Source organism: Triticum dicoccoides, chromosome 5A (genome assembly GCF_002162155.2).
Source record: "Triticum dicoccoides isolate Atlit2015 ecotype Zavitan chromosome 5A, WEW_v2.0, whole genome shotgun sequence".
Taxonomy (NCBI): Eukaryota; Viridiplantae; Streptophyta; class Magnoliopsida; order Poales; family Poaceae; genus Triticum; species Triticum dicoccoides.
Genome location: NC_041388.1, coordinates 640,422,374 through 640,443,289, shown reverse-complemented (window position 1 = coordinate 640,443,289; position 20,916 = coordinate 640,422,374).

Below are 20,916 nucleotides of genomic sequence, written 5' to 3'. Positions count from 1 at the left end.
TCGTAAGTCCGGCACATATTCCCGTGCCTTGGTACGGGGTGCGGCTTGGGTGGAGGGCCATGAGGCCTCTCTGTCGCGGCCACGAGGTGGCCTGTCGGCCGCGTCGAGTGCTTCCTCCTCTAATCGAGGTAGCAACCTGCGCTTCGGGTAGCACTTGGAGGGGCGTTCGGGTTTATGCTCTTCGGCCGCAAGGACTTCAGTCCATCTATCGACTAGCCGATCTTGATCAGCTTTAAGCTGTTGTTGTTTTTTCTTGAGGCTTCTTGCCGTGGCCATAAGCCTGCGTTGAAAACACTCTTGTTCGACGGGATCCTCTGGCACGGCAAATTCATCGTCGTCGAGGCTTGCCTCGTATTCGGAGGGAGGCATACAATTATTGTCCTCGACCTCTCTGTCGGCCGCTCTCTCATGAGGGCTGGTATCTCCATCCTCCTGTGCTAAATCTTGCTCGGGGGGATGTTCTTCGGTGCTTTCCGGGGTATTATTATCTCCCGTGCTGGAATCGCCGTTTTTGTGTTGGCGGGATTTTGAGCGGCACCGCTGACGCCGGCGCTTTTGCTGTTTCTTGGAGGGGTCATCCTCCGCTGTTCCATCGCCCTCTCCCTCTTTTGGGGTGTCCACCATGTATATGTCATATGACAAGGTAGCTTTCCAGGGCCTAGTGGGTGCTGGTTCTTCATCATCTCCTTCATCAGTGTCCATACCATCGATGTCTTCGGAGTCGAAGTCGAGCATGTCGGTTAAGTTGTCGACAGTGGCTACAAAATGGGTGGTGGGTGGGTTTTGAATTTCTTCATCATCCGTAGCCCAACCTTGCTGACCGTAGTCCGGCCAGGGCTCTACTGACAAAGAGGGAGACTTCAGTGATTTCAGGATGTCGCCGAAAGGCAAGTGCTGAAAGATGTCCGTGGCCGTGAACTCCATGATCGGCGCCCAATCGGACTCGCTCGGCAGGGGCGCGGAGGGTTCAGAGTCTGGAGAAGAATCCGGCTCCATGGAGTCACGAGTCTTGCAGAGTACGGGGCTGGTGTTTGGCTCAACCGCCGTTGGGATCGCAGCCCCCAAGGTGGCGTCCAACCGCCCATCCTTGATCGGCGCGGTCGGCTCGGAACTAGGGGTCGGAGCCGATGCGGGTGCGGCCTCCAGGGCTCTGTTCGGCGGTAGAGCTAGATCATGCTCGTCGTGACAGAGCGGCGCGCTCGGCAGTGGTTCGAATCCGTCGAAGATCAAGTCCCCGCGGATGTCGGTCGTGTAGTTTAACCTTCCGAATCTGACCTGACGGCCAGGGGCGTAGCTTTCGATCTGCTCTAGATGGCCAAGTGAATCGGCCTGCAGTGCGAAGCCGCCAAAGACGAAGATCTGTCCGGGGAGGAAGGTCTCACCCTGGACTGCATCGCCATTGATGATCGTAGGAGCCATCGGGCCTGACGGCGACGACACAGAGGAACTCTCAATCAAAGCACCAATGTCGGTGTCAAAACCGGCGGATCTCGGGTAGGGGGTCCCGAACTGTGCGTCTAGGCCAGATGGTAACAGGAGGCAGGGGACACGAAGTTTTACCCAGGTTCAGGCCCTCTCGATGGAGGTAAAACCCTACGTCCTGCTTGATTAATATTGATGATATGGGTAATACAAGAGTTGATCTACCACGAGATCAGAGAGGCTAAACCCTAGAAGCTAGCCTATGGTATGATTGTAGATGTGTATGTTGTCCTACGGACTAGAACCCTCCGGTTTATATAGACACCGGATAGGGTTAGGGTTACATAGAGTCAGTTACAATGGTAGGAGATGTGAACATCCATATCGCCAAGCTTGCCTTCCACGCCAAGGAAAATCCCTTCCGGACACGGGACGGAGTCTTCAATCTTGTATCTTCATAGTCCAGGAGTCCGGCTGAAGGTATAATTCGGCTATCCGAACACTCCCTAATCCAGGACTCCCTCAGTTGTCTTCGGCATTGCAAGGCGGGTTCCTCCTCCGAATACACCATGGAAGAGTTTGAATACAAGGACAGTGTCTGACCCTGCAAAAGAAGTTCCACATACTACTATAGAGAGAATAATATTTCCAAAAATCTAATCTGCTGACATGTTTTGACAGCATGACATCACGCCATGACCCGATCATTATTCAAACCGTTTCTCTCAACCAGCTCCGCACATAACGCGAGGCGGTTTTCTTGACACGTCTTGTCAAAGCAGAGATCGTGTTCCCCTTATCACGGGATTCTCATCAATACAAACATGGGTAACCCAACCGTGCCTGTTGGTATGACTCCTAGATCTTAGGTAAGTCCCAAACGGCCACGAGGAGGACGCCTGATATTCACCCTCTTTATAAAGGGGACAAGGCTTTTTCTTTTTTCCCTCCCGCGCTCAATCGAATCCTTCCCCCGCCTCGAGTTCTAACACCCAAAGCTCAGGTCAGGTGCTTTGGACCTTCAACCATTTCCGGATCCAACCTTCAAGGTTGGTGGATGCTTTCCTCCGTCACGGAGGAGGACATCAAGAAGTTGAGGGAGGCCAGATATCTGACTGCCGAAATTTCGCATAGGCTGCCCGCCCGAGGGCAAGTCGTCCCTACTCCCGAACACAACGAGAGCGTTGTGTTCGTATCCCACTTCCTCCAGGACTAGGCCTCGCTCTGGATCCCTTTGTTAGGGGTCTTATGTTCTATTATGGGTTGGATTTTCACGATCTGGCCACAGATTCCCTTCTTCACATCTCGTCATTTATTGTCATATGCGAGGCCTTCCTCCGCATTACCCCTGACTACGGCCTGTGGCTCAAGACCTTCGATGTGAAGCCGAAGATGATCGAGGGGCAGCACGCTCCATGGTCAGAGGGTTCCTTCCCAGAGGTGTCCGGATTGTGGCAGCGGGAGTGGTTTTACATCACAGCTCCTCGAAGTGCCAAGTGGGTAGCTGCCCCTACTTTTCGCTCGCCCCCCACCACAACTGATGTCGTGGATCAGCAGGGGGCTGAGCTGGGGTCCAGCCAAGGATGTGCCAATACTGCAGAGCCATATCCGAGATCTCTTTGAGGGAGATTTAAGTTTGGTTATGGTAATGCAAGTTATGCTGGTTCATCGAGTCGAGCCTTGCAAACGCCGGCCCCTCCGTATGTGGGAATTCAACCCGGAAGGACCGCGTGCTATTCAGCATTTCCTCGGCATGACGCACGAAGAGATGTACAAATCATTCTTAGGACCCCAAATAGAGTGTCCGGACACCACCGAGGACGTGGGCCTGAGCTGCAACCGCCCTGCTGCCCAAGTAATTAATCCCATGCCGAACCTGCTGTCCTTTTATTTATCATGGCATCATTCTAAAGAGCCGCCTTTTGACCAGGACTGGATAACAAAGGCGATGATGATCAGGTGTTCGGCCCCCCTTCCTGAGGGTTTGGACAATCCGGTACTGGACAAGATGCTCGAGCCGGCGCCTTATCCAATGTTCTCAAAGGAAGATGATGGGGGAATAAAGAGGGCAAAGCGAGCCTCACTTGCTACTTATTCCAGCCGGGGGAATGAGCAGCTCCGCGAGGGAGGACAATCAAAGGGAAGAATCTGACATTCTCTCTCCCCGGGTAAGGAAGAGGACTGTCGGTGTCAAAACCGGCGGATCTCGGGTAGGGGGTCCCGAACTATGCGTCTAGGCCGGATGGTAACAGGAGGCAAGGGACACGAAGTTTTACCCAGGTTTGGGCCCTCTTGATGGAGGTAAAACCCTACGTCCTGCTTGATTAATATTGATGATATGGGTAGTACAAGAGTAGATCTACCACGAGATTGGAGAGGCTAAACCCTAGAAGCTAGCCTATGGTATGATTGTTGTTCTATATGTTGTCCTATGGACTAAAACCCTCCGGTTTATATAGACACCGGAGAGGGTTAGGGTTACACAAAGTTGGTTACAATGGTAGGCATCTACATATCCGTATCGCCAAGCTTGCCTTCCACGCCAAGGAAAGTCCCTCTCGGACACGGGACGAAGTCTTCAATCTTGTATCTTCATAGCCCAGGAGTCCGGCTGAAGGTATAGTCCGGCCATCCGGACACCCCCTAATCCAGGACTCCCTTAGTAGCCCCCGAACCAGGCTTCAATGACGATGAGTCCGACGCGCAGATTGTCTTCGGCATTGCAAGGCGAGTTCTCCTTCAAATTCCATGTACCCGTCGAATAAAGTCCGGTTTCTTGTAAATGTTGCGCTCCTCGGCTTCTACGCCCAATAATGGCCATCTCCCACGTGTCAAACGAATATGAAAAGTCTAAGTGTTTTTACATCCACACCCCTAGCCGCGTAAATGATCCGCCCATTTAAGGGGACGAGGATTTAGATCCAAACCACACCTTCTCCCCTTCGCGAGTGTTCATCAGAGCGCATCCGACAAAGGTCCATACCACCATGGCCAGCCGTTGCAACTCCTCCTTTCGCCCTTCCAGCCCTCAGCCTGGATATTGGGAGAGATGCTCCATCCCGCATAGCGAGCTAGTGATGCTCCAGACCAAGGGATTTCTCCCCCCGGCCTATATGGTCCCGGTTCGAGCCGGTCTTGCCATCTATAAGGGCGAAGAGCAAGCGGAGAGAGCCCCTAATCCCTCTAAAGGAGAGCGGGTATGCCTCGTCCCTTATTTAATAAGAGGGCTCGGATTTCCAATCCATCCGTTTCTCCAGGGGCTCCTGGAGTTCTATGGCCTCCAGCTACACAATCTTACGCCTGCCTCCGTATTGCATATCGCGGGCTTTGTAGCCCTCTGCGAGCTGTTTTTGGGTGTTGAGGCTCATTTCGGGCTGTGGAAAGAGCTATTCTGCCTTGTGCCCCGCTCTCAGAAGGGGTCGATATATCAAGTGGGCGGAGCCGAAGTGTGGTGCATCGCCGGGACCAGATATCTATCCGGAACCCCAAAGAAGGCGTCCGAGGACTGGCCTTCGAAATGATTTTACATAGAGGACGTCCCGCTACCGGATCCTGTCCAGAACGGCCTCCCTGAGTTCGACAGTGCCCCACTAAAGAAGCGCCTAAGTTGGCGTCCACGGAGCCCTCAGAGGGAAAGTGACAAGGACGTCCGTTACCTGATGAGCCGGATAAGATTGTTAGCTCATTCCGGACTAACCATGATCGGGGTCATGGCCGCATGCATCATGCGAGGGGTGCAGCCGCTACAGTACAGAGGCCACCCCATGTGGGATTTCAACGGGGAGGACGACACCACCCGCTATGGCCGTAAGGGACCGGATTCGGCCGCGGCCCTAACAAAGACCTTGTCCACTTTGTACAAGGGAGAAGAGGAGGAATTTCTCCGCGTCAACCCGCAGGGTGGATTTTCTATGTACATTCCCCCAAGCTGGGTAAGTGGTTTACTTGCCCATCTGTTTTATATTCCCATTGTTAAATATTCAGTCTAACGACTTTAACGCAGGAACTGCGCCAGGCTGTTAAAGAAATAAACAACCCTCCCCCCCAACCCGAGGACCCAGGATGGTCCCTCGACCCGGCCTCTCAAGAGGATCCAAACTTATCTGTGGAGCTGATTGATGGAGTGCTCCATCAATTGAGCAAGGACAACGCCTTGGTGGCCATTACGGCCGATTACCCAGGGATAATCCCGGCCTCCCAGGTAACTGAGATCGACATCCCAGTACCCCAAATAGGGGTCCGCCCTCTCATGTTTTCAGTTTCCTGATTACAACCGAGCTTTGCAGGGAGCTTTTTGAGACGGGAGGCCGAACCTGCGGCGACAAGCCAACGAGGGGCCGCAGGGCCCCGTGGGAAGAAAAGAGATGCAGTCCGGACCAAGACGTCAGCGCAAAGGTATGGCGCGCCCCCTTATCCCGGGTGTTATACCTTCAAGGCATGTTAACACTCGTGCTCTCTTCAGGACAAAGAGACCTCGCCGGACTATATCCGGAGAGGCTGGCAATCGCGCCTCCACCAGCCAGGCTCCAAAGCCTGGTCCGGAGGCGGAGGCGAACACAAGGCGCGCACCAGACGCTCCTCCGACGGAGGATGTGGACAGGTTGTCTGCCACCAACTCTGAGGTGGAGAGTGCCATGAACCACAGGCGTCGCCGGACAATTCTTCGCGACGCTTGTTTCTCCCGAGAGGCATTAGATGCCTTCAATTCGGGAGATGCGTACCTCCGTGCCGCTCAAAATGGTCTAGCCAGAGCCACGGAGCAATATGTAAAAGACATACGGGTAAGAAAATTTTGGTAATTATATATATATATACCAGTAGCCCCCGAGACTTGAAACAGTTAGAATAACTGATTTAAGGATCATATGTTATGCAGGTTCTTACAAAAAAGAATTCCCAACTGTCCCAGGAGCTGGAAGAGTGCAAAGCCCAACTTGAGGCCGCACTAGCTGCGACAGGGATGCCCAAGGAGACCCCCATTGGTAATATACACTTCGAAAGATAAGTATTTTGCGAAGCACGACATGGGTGCGAATCTGACAAATGAAATTGCAGATGGCGCCGGATTGAGTCTGGAAAGGCAACAACTCCTATGCGAGCTGAAGGCTGGGGACAAGGTGCTGACAAAGGTGAGGCGGGAGAAGAACGATCTCCAAGATGCCAACACCAAGCTGGGCATCGACCTGAAAGATGTTCGTGCCCAGCTGTCAGACTCCGTTAAGGAGAATCAGCGGCTTCGGCGCGGCATATTTAGTAAGTGCTTGAACAAACCTTTGAAAAAAAGTTCGGCGAGGAAGTCGACTAACAGAGTAATGTCTGTAGGTGTGCTAACAGGTCGTCCTGCAGAGGAGATGCCCGGTTCTATGGGTGACCTTCTTCCCGAGCTCTCGCAACTGCTCGAGCGAGTTCGGCAGGCGATGCAAGGCGTCGCCTAGGCCTTGTGGCCATCCATCTCCTTGCCCGAAGGTCTTGGAGAGCTTGTGGAGAAGCTAAAGGGAGCACAGCGGCGCTTCCGATTGTGGAAGATATCGGCCTGCCATCAAGGCGCTAGGGAGGCCTGGGCCATGGTGAAGACGCGATACACAAAGGCTGACCCCAACCACATGGCTGAGGTCGGTCCTCTGGGGCCCGATGGGAAGGAGATCCCTGTAAGCTTAGTATACGGCCAAGTAGAATTGGCCGCAAAGTATTCCCAGCAGGACTGTAAATTAGACAGCCTGTTAGATGGTATTGAAGAGGAATACAATCAGTCAGAATGACTATGTAATTTAATTGACATTTATAAATGCCTTCTAGCCAGATTGTAGATCATTTGTCATGGCCGACCTTTTCGCTTCAGCCTCGGGACCTGACGGTCCGGAGTGTGTCCGAATTCCCATGCGGTTATGTAAGAACCGGTGAATGCATGGAGACCATGCGTAGGGGTCATTAGTGCCTGAACAGACAAGTGCCCAACTAGTTATGTTATATTACATGGTTAGTAAGAAACAACTTCCAGGGAGAATAGTTCCGTTAGGGGTTCCTTTCCCTGGGAGGCATGCCCTAAAGTGCATGCCCATTCTGCGAAAAAGACGCAGAAAAAAGCATCTGGGGGCGCATAAATAAATAAGTGAAAAAATCATCTTTTAGGTCACCGACCGAATATTCCCTTAAGAACGCTAGCTTTCGGCTTCACCCAGTCTGAGGTACACATCCGGCTGATCCGGCAGTAACAATCGCAGAGGTGCTCCCTTTACCGCCTAGCCGAATAATCGGGAACGTAGGGGTAAGCACAGGAGCCAGGCAACCCAGCTTGGCCAAAACTGAAGTCATATCGATGCATATAATGGTGAAATAAAAGGTACATGCAGAAGTGTAACACATGTGTTGGGCATGAAGGCCGTATAAATAAGCTTCTGGTAAAAGAAGCCCCAAGGTTTAATGAGTGCGAATAGCACGTCATTTGATGAGCCTTTAAAGGCTATAAGAGAAAGGAAGGGGAGAAGGAGAGAAATGTAAAACAGATAGTATATAAAAAATGGACAGAGGAAGGAGAAGAACACAGAGTCCGGCGCTAGGCATAGAATCTTCGGAGACGGGCTGCATTCCATGGGTTCGGCTATAGTCGGTTATTTGATGCATCTCGCAGGCAGTATGCTCCACCAGTCATGACTTGGTCAATTATGAAGGGACCTTCCCACTTGGGCTTGAGTTTTTCCTTTTTCTTGTCCGGCAGGCGTAGAACTAATTCGCCAACGTTGTAATTTTTGGCCCGTACTTCTCTGCTTTGGTATCTTCGAGCCTGCTGTTGATAGAATGCGAAACGGGCTTTTGCCACGTCACGCTCCTCCTCCAATGCGTCCAACCTGTCCTGCCGATCGAGCTCGGCTTCTCTTTCTTCATACATGCGCACTCAAGGTGAGTCATGAATTATGTCGCAAGGCAAAACTGCCTCTGCGCCGTACACCATAAAGAATGGTGTGTATCCGGTGGTGCGATTCGGCGTGGTCCGTAGCCCCCAGAGTACGGAGTTGAGCTCCTCTACCCAGTGCGTGTTATATTCCTTGAGGGACTGCACTAATCTGGGTTTGATGCCGCTCATGATAAGACCATTTGCACGTTCGACCTGGCCGTTAGTTTGTGGGTGATAGACGGAAGCGTAATCGAGCTTGATGCCCATGTTTTTGCACCAGAGTTTTACCTTGTCGGCCGTAAAGTTCGTGCCGTTATCAGTGATGATGCTGTGGGGGACGCCGTAATGGTGTACAACCCCGGATATAAAGTCTATCACCGGTCCGGATTCGGCCGTCTTAACAGGCTTGGCTTCTATCCATTTGGTGAACTTATCCACCATGACCAGTAAGTATATTTGCTTGTGGGTTCCGCCTTTAAGGGGTCCAACCATGTCAAGCCCCCAGACCGCGAAGGGCCAAGTGATGGGGATAGTTTGGAGGGCGGTGGGTGGCATAAGGCTTTGGTTTGCAAAGAGCTGGCAACCGACGCATCGCTGGACTAAGTCCTGGGCGTCTGCCCGGGCCGTCGGCCAATAAAAGCATGTACGGAAGGCCTTGCTTACAAGGGACCGAGCTGCAGCGGGATGACCGCCGAGTCCGGCATGAATTTTAGCCAGGAGGTTCCGCCCTTCCTCTTTGAAGACGCACCTTTGAAGGACTCCGGTAGTGCTTTTCTTATAAAGCTCTCCCTTGTGGACTTTGTAGGCTTTGGATCGCCGCACTATGCAGCGTGCCTCATTTTGGTCCTCGGGGAGTTCCTGCCTAGTAAGGTAGGCGAGGAATGTTCTGTCCACGGGGCGATGACGGCCATTATTACGTGGGCTGAAGGTGTTATTTCATTGGTAGAGCCTCCGATTGTGTCGGAATGTTTGGTGTCGGGCAGTGCGGTTGGGTCCGGGCTGTTATTGTTCGGCTCCCCTTCCCATTCTATGGATGGCTTGAACAGCCTTTCCAAGAAGATGTTGGGGGGGACTACATCGCGTTTTGCGCCGATGCGTGCCAGGACATCTGCCGCCTGATTATTTTCCCGGGCTATATGGTGAAATTCAAGCCCTTCGAACCGAGCTGACATTTTTAGGACGGCGTTGCGGTAAGCTGCCATTTTTGGATCCTTGGCATCGAAGTCTCCATTTATTTGGGATATTGCAAGGTTCGAGTCCCCGTGCACCTCTAGGCGTTGAATGCCCATGGATACTGCCATCCGGAGACCATGTAAAAGGGCCTCATATTTGGCTGCATTGTTGGAGTCTGTGTACATAATCTGGAGTACGTATTGAACTATGTCTCCTGTGGGGGACGTCAAAATGACGCTAGCCCCTAGTCTGGCCAACATCTTGGAGCCGTCGAAATGCATGATCCAATTTGAATATGTGCCGTACTCTTTAGGGAGTTCGGCCTCCGTCCATTCTGCGACGAAGTCGGCCAAAACTTGCGACTTGATGGCTCGCCGTTAGGCCCGGGCATCTTGAGTTTCATGTACCCGTAATGGGGTATTGCTTGGAAGATTGTAAACGCTTCCTGCCCTAGCAGAGCGTGATAACCGCTGCTGAACGGAGCCACATGGAACGTGACCTCTTTGGACCTGTAATTATCCGGCGTGCCGAACACCACATCTGTGATTTTTCCTGTACAGCGCGCTTCCCAACTGGGGATTATTCCTCTAAAGGTTGTGCTGCTTCGCTCAATGCGGTTCCAGTCTATTTCCATTTTTTGAAGGGTTTCCTCATAAATGAGGTTCAATCCGCTGCCGCCGTCCATGAATACCTTGGTAAGACGAAAGCCGTCCACTATTGGACTGAGGACCAATGCGGCTGGTGCTCGGGCTGTTCGGAATTTAGGTTCATCATTGGCGTTAAAGGTAATAGCCATGTCACTCCATGGGTTTATTGTTGCTACTTGGTAGACTTCGGCAAGGCTGCAGAGTGTCCTTTTTCGCATATTATTTGATGCGAAAGTCTCGAAGACTGTTAATACCGTATTGGTGTCTCTGGGGTGGCTTTCTGTGGCCTCCGGAATTAGGAGATCTTCGCCAATTTTGGCCACCTGCCGGAGTATCCAACATGCTCTAAGGCTGTGAGTTGGTGTGGCGTCCTCTGTATTTTGAATTTTACAGGGTCCATTAAGACATCCTTCCAGTACGGTTCCATGCCCTATAGAGGGTTTGTGCTTTTTGGTGTTTGACCCGGGTGTCTGGCAATGATGCACCCTTTTATTTCGGACTGGGTTTGTATTCAGGGCCGGATCGTCCCAAAATTTTATTTCGGTTTTCCAGACGCTTTCCATCGCACAATACTTTCGTACAATGGTCGCTAAGTCAGCGAAGCGTGTAATATCACAGTGACTTATGGCGTTGAGGATTCCCTTGTCCGTACAATTATTGCAGAAGATTGAGATTGCGTCTTCCTCGCGGCAGTCCCTTATCCTGTTCCTAACCAGGAGGAATCTGGCCCAGTAATGATGTACTGTTTCATCGGGCTCTTGCCTGATTTGGGATAGATCGCTTATGTTCGGGTGGGTGGGTGTAATTAAATCCAAAGCCTCACCCAATCTGAGGCTCAAAGGCAGAGGAATTTCTGAACTCGAAAATTTGGATTCCTGGATGTTGTCCAATGAATCCAGCCCGTCGCCTGACTCTAAGTTCAGGTCTTGAGTGATATCCTCCCCTCCGCAGGTATCCGGCTTGGAGGGATCGGGAATCCGGACATAGCTAGTCCTTAAGATATATGAAGGGTCGCCGCACTGTCCCTCTACCACGGCAACGTGATGGGTGACTTGGGGAGAGTTAATCTCTCTCAGATCGGGTTTAGGCCCCATCCGGTCGTAATCCGTAGCGACTCCCAGGGCGGCGATGCGATCCAAGAGCTTGGTTATGGAGGAGAGCTCCATTGGATCTAACTGCTCAGCGAGTTCCGAGCTGACATGAAGATTGTTTTTGATGGCTCGAGAGGTCATCTTCGACGCAGAAGCCGAACAGGCGGTCATAAGAAAACCACCTAGCCGGAGGGTTTGGCCGACAGCAAAAGCTCCGTTAGCAATGGTGCTGTCTTTAAAGATGGGGCGAGGCATCCTTCCTGATGGCGACGACACAGAGGAACTCTCAATGAAAGCACCAATGTCGGTGTCAAAATCGGCGGATCTCGGGTAGGGGGTCCCGAACTGTGCGTCTAGGCCGGATGGTAACAGGAGGCAAGGGACACGAAGTTTTACCCAGGTTCGGGCCCTCTTGATGCAGGTAAAACCCTACGTCCTGCTTGATTAATATTGATGATATGGGTAGTACAAGAGTAGATCTACCACAAGATCGGAGAGGCTAAACCCTAGAAGCTAGCCTATGGTATGATTGTTGTTCTATATGTTGTCCTACGGACTAAAACCCTCCGGTTTATATAGACACCGGAGAGGGTTAGGGTTACACAAAGTCGGTTACAATGGTAGGAGATCTACATATCCGTATCGCCAAGCTTGCCTTCCACGCCAAGGAAAGTCCCTCCCGGACACGGGACGAAGTCTTCAATCTTGTATCTTCATAGCCCGGGAGTCCGGCTGAAGGTATAGTCCGGCCATACGGACACCCCCTAATCCAGGACTACCTCAAGGACTACCTCTGAAGATCCGGAAACCAAGGTTTCCAAACGGGAGAAGAAATCTTCATCAGAGGGTCCTACCTCGGAGGGTATTCTTGTCGCACAATGTCCGCACGGGGATCAACCCTCTATCAAGCTGTAAGTAATCGAAAAGTACTTAATAGTGAAAACATCCTACCTTACTTCCAAAGACAATAACTGATGCTTATAAATTGTAGTCCGGGTTGTAGCCCTTCTCGACAGAGTTCATCTTCGGGGGATCTTCTTCCGGAGATGATGGAGAGTGAAACGCCTCCCCCGGACACCCCGCCTCAAGAAGCGGGCGACCTTGAAGTATCGTCGCGAAGGGTATCTGCGGATCCACTAGGGCCAGAGGATAACCCTTTGGCTGCCTGGAATCCCCAGTATCCGGCTCCTAAGGAGAGCGACAGAAGGGTCCATTCAGTGTGCGGTCGGACGAGCTGAAGGATCTGCTGGGGCAAGCGGCCGTCTCGGAAGCGCATTGTATGCTAATGGTTACGGTAATTGAAAGGATTTCATCCGCTGAAAGCGGTTTGCATGAAGCCTTTATGAGTCTGCTGAAAGGCATCGAGGTACGTGAAATAATGTATGTTTTTATCAGTACCACATACGTTAGGTATGCCCTATGCAGATAGTAGCCCCTGAGACTCTGGTTGTCGTTGAAAACAGCGGCAGACAGAGGATCATAGACCCAGGTAATAACCAGACCGCCTTTATGTGCAGGTGGCTGAAGCTCCGGTGGCTAGCCGAACTGATGGGTTTGCCGAGCTAAAGCGGCAACTTGATGCGGCAGATGCCGCCATCGTGCTTGTCAACAAGCGGCTTGATGAGGCACAGAGTGAGTGATTTTTCTGGTGATCGTCACATAATAAGAGTAGCATGATGCCAGTATCTTTAATATGTTGTGCCTGCAGATGGAGCTGCCACCATGGAGACCCTTTGGACGGAGCTTGCCCGAGCCAAGGAGCAAGCAAGGAGTAGCAATGCGGCTGCTTTAAAGGCGCCCGAAGAGTTAAGGGCCGAACAGGCCGCACATTGCGAGAGCAAGGAAAAAATTAGCCAAGATGGATGTATAGTTAAAAGATGTCGCTGACCGTTACCAGCTTCTTGAAGAAGAAAACCGTGCGAAGGCGACGGACCTGGAGAAGGCCCTGGTGGCTGCCAAGGAAGCCTGCTCCAAAATTAGAGCGACGAAGGAGGAGCTTAATCAAGCTGCAGATATCGTGTCTGGGAAGCCCTTCTTGTTGCGGACTAAGTTCAGAGATCCGAAGTATGCTCCTCTGGACCGGCTATGGAGTTCGGCGGATGCATACATGGATTTGGCTGCAAGTGCTTCTGATGCGGCCGAGTACTTCAAGGATCAGAAAGGTCCCAAAGTGGAAAAGCTGTTCTGGTCACAGTTTCATGCTCCAGTCCGTCCACTGCTGTTGAATGAGTGATTGGCTGAGTGGGCCGAGCTCCATAGGTTGTCCGGACTTGCCATGAGGTCCGTTGTGGATCACCTGTGGCCGGGAGGGCCAAGGCCGAATAGCTACTTTAGCTTAGTGCAACAATTCCTTGGTGCTGTGCCACACATCGATGCTGTAAAGAGATCGGCATGCACAGAAGGTGCACGGATGGCCCTTGCCCGTGTCAAGACATACTGGGTGGAGATGGAGGCCACCACTGTTGCAACATAGGGTTCGATCGTAGGCCGAGTGGCTGTCGAGCACTACTTTGAAGAAGTTCTTGAAGGCGCTCGTTCGATAGAGGCTCAGTTCTCGAAGAATATTATGTTCTAGTGACATGTATTCCCATTGTACAAACAATGTTTTGGTGAATTATCAAGGCTGTTGAGGGAGTCCTGGATTAGGGGGTGTTCGGGTAGCCGGACTATACCTTCAGCCGGACTCCAGGACTATGAAGATACAAGATTGAAGACTTAGTCCCGTGTCCGGATGGGACTTTCCTTGGCGTGGAAGGCAAGCTTGGCGATGCGGATATTCAAGATATCCTACCATTATAACCGACTTTGTGTAACCCTAACCCTCCCCGGTGTCTATATAAACCGGAGGGTTTTAGTCCATAGAACAACTTCATCATACAACAATCATACCATAGGCTAGCTTTTAGGGTTTAGCCTCCTCGATCTCGTGGTAGATCTACTCTTGTACTACCCATATCATCAATATTAATCAAGCAGGACGTAGGGTTTTACCTCCATCAAGAGGGCCCGAACCTGGGTAAAACATCGTGTTCCTTGCCTCATGTTACCATCCGTCCTAGACGCACAGTTCGGGACCCCCTACCCGAGATCCGCCGGTTTTGACACCGACATTGGTGCTTTCATTGAGAGTTCTCTGTGTTGTCGCTTTTAGGCCCGATGGCTCCTCCGATCATCAACAACGATGCAGTCCAGGGTGAGACTTTTCTCCCCGGACAGATCTTCGTCTTCGGCGGCTTCGCACTGCGGGCCAATTCGCTTGGCCACCTTGAGCAGATCGAAAGTTACGCCCCTGGCCATCAGGTCAGGTTTGGAAGCCTAGACTACATGGCTGACATCCGTGGGGACTTGATCTTCGACGGATTCGAGCCACAGCCAAGCGCGCCGCACTATCTCGATGGGCATGATATAGCTCTGCCGCCGAACAGCGCCTTGGAGGCCGCACACGTGCCGGTTCCGACCATTGACTCGAAGCCTACTGCGCCGATCGAGGATCAGCTGTTGGACGCTGCCTTAGGGGCTGCGATCTCATAGGCGATCGAGCCGAACTCTAGCCCTGCACTCCGCATGGCCCGTGACTCCGAGGAGCCGGATTCCTCTCCGAACTCCGAGCCCCCCGCGCCCCTGCCGATCGAATCCGATTGGGCGCCGATAATGGAGTTCACCGCCGCGGACATCTTTCAGCACTCGCCCTTCGGCGACATCCTGAATTCGCTAAAGTCTCTCTCTTTATCAGGAGAGCCCTGGCCGGACTACGGTCAGCAAGGATGGGATTCAGATGATGAAGAAATTCAAAACCCACCCACCACCCACTTCGTAGCCACTGTCGACGACTTAACCGACATGCTCGACTTCGACTCCGAAGACATCGACGGTATGGACGATGATGCAGGAGACAACCAAGAACCAACGCCTATAGGGCATTGGACGGCCACCTCATCTCACGATGTGTACATGGTGGATACCCCTGAAGGAAGCAACAACGAGGAAAACGGGGATGGAAAGAGGGATCGATCTCTCGAAAAACAATCAAAGCGTCGGCGTAAACGCCGACCCAAGCCCCGCCTCGATAAAGACCCAGCCATAGAGCAGGATGAGCCAGTAGACGACGAGCATGCCTTAGAGCAACCGTCCCAACAGTACAACCCAGATAGAGAAACCGAACATCCCTCCCCCGGAGAAAATGGCATTCCGGACGACCCTACACCGAACAAGCCCACGAAGCAGAAGAACCTCCACAAACGGCTCGTTGCAACCGCACGCAGCCTGAAAAAGCAGAAGTGGAAGCTAAAAACTGCGGAAGATGCACTCAGGATCAGATGGAGTAAAGTAATCAATACCGCAGACAAATACGGCGATAGTCACCACACTAAAAGCTATCTGAAGAGAAAGCTGCTGCCTGAATTTGACGAGGAGGCCTTAGAGCCCTCGCATTCCAAAAGCGAGAAACCCACACGGTCGGATAGACGACCCCATGGCCAGCATAAAGCGGCAAGCAGCGCCGCACTTAAGCCGGCATGCGACCCACTTAAGGATTCGCATCATGGCCCAGCCAGGTCCATTTACGGGCCAAGAAAGCAAGCTCTCATAAGCAATGCAGTAAAGCCATTATCAAAATACGACACACCCAAATACAGGGGTGCCGCACACCCCCTATGTTTCACCGATGAGGTCCTGGATTATGAATTTCCAGCATGATTCAAACCCGTAAACATAGAGGCATATGATGGAACAACAGACCCTGGAGTTTGGATCGAGGATTATATCCTCCACATACATATGGCTAGAGGAGATGACCTCCACGTCATAAAATACTTACCCCTCAAGCTTAAAGGGCCAGCCCGGCATTGGCTCAAAAGCCTTCCTGAAAACACAATCGGAAGTTGGGAAGAGCTCGAGGACGCTTTCCGAGAAAATTTTCAAGGGACCTATGTCCGCCCTCCGGATGCAGACGATCTTAGTCACATAACTCAACAGCCCGGAGAGTCAGCTCGGCAATTCTGGAATAGATTTCCTACTAAAAAGAATCAGATAGTCGACTGTCCGGACGCTGAAGCCTTAGCGGCTTTCAGGCATAATGTCCGAGATGAATGGCTCGCCAGACACCTCGGCCAAGAAAATCCAAGAACAATGGCCGCACTAACAAGCCTCATGACCCGCTTTTGCGCAGGAGAGGACAGATGGTTGGCAAGATGTAGCACCAGTGACCCAAGTACATCCGAAACTAGGGATGGAAACGGAAAACCGCGACGCAATAAGGACTGCCGCCGGACTAAGGAAAAAAGTCCGAAGAGCACGGCAGTTAACGCCGGATTCAAAAGCTCAGGACAGAATCAGAAAAAGCTGCCCCTCCAAGATAACAGGGACGACCTATCCAACCTAAACAAAATCTTGGATAGGATATGTCAAATACACAGCACTCCCGGAAAGCCTGCTAACCATACCCACATAGGTTGTTGGGTTTTCAAACAATCCGGTAGACTCAACGCCGAACACAAGGGGATCGACACGCCAAGCGAAGACGAGGACGAACCCCAAAAGCAGAGTACCAGGAAGCAAAAGAATTTCCCACAAGAAGTAAAAACAGTAAACTTACTCCACATAACAAAACGTGCGGCGCCCATAAAGGTACGCGCCCCACGACCTATCCCAAAGGAATCCCGCCACTGGTTGTCAAAACCAATCATCTTCGATCATCTGGATTATTCTAGAAGTGTCAGGAACCTAGGCTGGACTGCCCTGGTACTCGATCCAATAATTGGCGTAATCCAGTTTTCAAATGTCCTTATGGACGGTGGCAGCGGACTCAACCTGATATATCAGGACTCAATCTGCCACATGGGGATCGACCCAAAAAGAATTCGCCACAGCAAAACCTCCTTTCAAGGAGTAACGCCAGGTCCGGACACCCATTGCATGGGTTTTCTCCGGCACGAGGTTATTTTCGGCTCTGCCGATAACTTCCGTCGCGAAAAGCTGACTTTCCACATCGTCCCATTCTCAAGTCGCTATCAAGCACTACTGGGATGCGAAGCTTTCGCCCGCTTTAACGCAATACCGCATTATGCATCTCTTACGCTTAAGATGCCTAGTCCACGCGGCATCGTCTCCTTAAAGGGGAAGCAGTGAGAACACCTCCCCCAAGCGGAGGATTGTGCGGCCGCTTTAACAACCCCACAATACAATGGCTTCACCAGCCAGAACATTGGAACAGGTCATTAAGACCACGGACACGGATAGACGAGTCCGGCACAAAAGTATCATTGATAAAGGCTTAGTGGCCATATACCCCTGAACTAGGGGCTTCACACGTATAAAATAAGAGACAATAAAGCTCAATTTTTCATATTTTACTTTACACTTTGTCTATTTCATATAACTTTTGTTCGGCACGCCCCTTTTTCAACTTAGTTGCTCTCTTTTTACAGATGAACGTCGTGTTGCGCCTGTCCAGGATACGGCACAACAAAGACACAGGCGCAGACATGCAGTAGGGACCCGTTCCAAGGATTCTTTTTAGATTAAGACCCTGCGTAAGCCTTTTTTACTGTCTCTTATTGATACACATCCCCTGGTTCTATGACCAAGGAGGAGGCTGGCGTCTTGGCATGTGGCCACGTTAGAATTCTTGCGCGTACCTGGACACTAGGGGCTTATACCTCAGAGCGTTACCTCGCCCGCTCTCATAAAGACCGAATACCTTAGGGAGTGTTCGGCGTCATGAGTTTGGCCTTATATGCATCAGCTCCGAGTCATGATTTTGGTCAAATGTTGGGTTGCCCGCTCCTGTGTTCGGCCGCCTTACGTTCCGCTCTATCTGCTAAGGCGGCACCAGGAGAACTACTGCGATTGTGCCCTGGTTCGGCCGGGCGAGCACCTCAGTAGAGAAAGCCGAAAACCGACTGTCATGATATGGCGTGAGACTGGTCAACCACTCGATGACCCTCCGGAATCTGTAGGATTCCTCCGCATTAACAAAGGGCCGTTTCCCGGCCAGGCACATACGCGCCCCGAATTCGGGCGAGCGCACTCGCCACCAAGGGCTACCTAAATAGTCCCGTTGTCAAGCTCCTATGGCTAAGTGAAAGTGTTAAAGCATTATAGTCCGGTTTCCTAGCTCGCTGCGCTATCACCTCCTTTGTAGGACCAAGACGTTGGATCAAGTGTGAAAATGCGCCTTCTGCGAGCACCCCCGCACTATGTGTGTGGGGGCTGAAGCCAATGACTATAATCTTTCAGATTTTGTATATATATCTTAAAACGGCCGCACAGGAGGTGTTCCAAATACTTGAAGGCACAAGTATAAAAGGCTACTACAATTCATCAAAATATTGCTTTATAATTACATATGCTATCAAAACATAGCATCCTTCGAGCACTGCATCTCTATTACACGAGCGCCTTCAAGGACTTCCTGAAAATAGTGCTCGGAGGGTACTCGGCTTTTGTCCGAATCGCAGGATGCAACAACGGTGGTCTCCATCTCTGCCCAGTATGTCTTGACACGGGCAAGAGCCATCCGTGCACCCTCTATGCATGCTGACCTCTTCATCGCATTGATATGTGTCACCGCGTCAAGGAATTGCTGCACCAAGCTGAAATAACTCTTCGGCTCCGATCTCCCCGGCCACAGATGACCCATGACGTACTTCATGGCGAGTCTGGACAATCTATACAGTTCGGCCCATTGAGCCAGACGATCATCCACTGCTAGTGGACGCTCTGGATTCTGGAACTGCGACCAGAAAAGCCTTTCCACTTCGCGATCTTCTTGATCTCGAAAGTATTCGGTCGCATCAGCAGCACTCGCTGCCAAATCCAGATAGGTGTCCTCCGCACTCCACATCCGGTCCAATGGAGCAAACTTTGGATCACAAAACTTCCTCCGCAGCATAAAGGGCTTTCCAGCCGCAATCTGTCCGGCCTGACGTAGCTCCTCCTTCGCAGCTCTCATCGCAGAGCGAGCGTCCTTGGCATCAACAACGGCCTTCTCTAAGTCCGTCTGTCTCGCCCGGTCTTCTTTCTCAAGAAACTTGCAACGGTCAGCAGCACCTTTTAACTTCACGGCCATCACGGCCATCTCCTTCTTGCTTCGGCAGTGAGCAGCCTGTTCGGCTCTCAGCTCTTCAAGGGCCTTCTCGGCAGCCGCATCACTTGTCCTGGCTTGTTCCTTAGCTCGGGCAAGTTCCGCCCGAAGACTCTCCATGGCGGCCGCACCATCTGCGTCAAGCACACACATTATAAGATACTGGCATAAAGCTCCTCTTACCAGATGCCGCCCGAGGAATTGCATACCTTGAGCCTCATCAAGCCGCTCGTTGACGAGCGCGATGTCGGCATCTTCCACGTCAAGTTGCCGCTTTAGTTCGGCAAAATCATCAGTTCGGCTCGATTCCGGACACTTCGCCACCTGTATACAAAGGCGACATTTTAGACCTGGGATTATGATCCTCTGCGTGCCGTCAATTTCGACAATGCATAGAGTCTCAGGGGCTACTATCTACACAGGGGGCATCTTGTTTATGCGCAACTGACAAAGAAGTACATTATCAAACGTACCTCAAAACCCGTCAGCAAACTTCTGACGGCCTCATGCAATCCGCTTTCCGCGGACGAAATCCTTCCAATCACCATACCCATCAATGCATGGTGCTCCTCTGAGATAGAAGCTCACCCTAGCAGAATCATTAGCTCCTTCGACCGCGCATCGGACGGTGCCGGACTCATCCTATGACCTCCATCAAAGGCCGGACGCGGAGAACCTTGGGGGACATATGGCTACCTTCCACCCCTGCCGGATTCGGAGAAACCCTCCGCAATGACACCTCAGGGTCGCCCGCCTTGCCAGGCGGTACGGCAGGGGGAGGCATTCCACTCTCCACCATCTCCGGAAGAAGACCCCCCGAAGATGAGCTCTGCTGAGAAGGGCTGAGGTCCGAGCTACAAAGTAAAATTTCGGTTAATCTTCTCAGATAAAAAGCAAGGATTTCTCTCATCCCTCTAAAGGAAAATCTTTCTCTACTTACGGCTCGCTGGAGGCTTGATCCCTTTGAGGGCGTAGTTCGGCCGAGGATCCCCCCGGCGTCGGACCCTCTGACGAGGACTTTTCCCCCGCTTTGAGGCCATGGTCTCTGGGTCGTTAGAGGCGGCCCTGTTCTTCCCCTTAGGAGAGGAATTGTCGGTTCTTCCCTTCGAAGCAGCCTCCTTCGAGGAGGCCATAGTTTCCTTGTCCTCCCCCTCACTTCCCTCCAAAGGCACGATCTTCAACATCCTGACTAGCACGGGATCCGGCCTGGTCTCAGGAAGGGGAGCCGGGCACCTGATCAGCTTTGCCTTCGCTATCCACTCCTGTTTAAAAGGATAGCTCTTTTAGGGGCGAATTTATGACAATTTTACGGATAGCGAGTCCGGGCACAAGGTTACTTACTTGAGTATCCGGGCGATTGCAGCTTAAACCTGCGTCCTCGGTCAAATCTGGACAAATTTCTTGTGATCCGAAGAACATTTTATACATCTCCACGGGCGTTGCGCCCATAAAATGCTGGAGAGCTCGTGGTCCCTCCGGATTAAACTCCCACAAACAAAGGGAGCGACGTTTGCCAGGCAGTGTTCGGCGAATCAGCATGACCTGCATCACCTTGACCAGGTTGAGGTCTCTTTCTAAGAGATCCCTAATGCGGCCCTGCAACAAGGG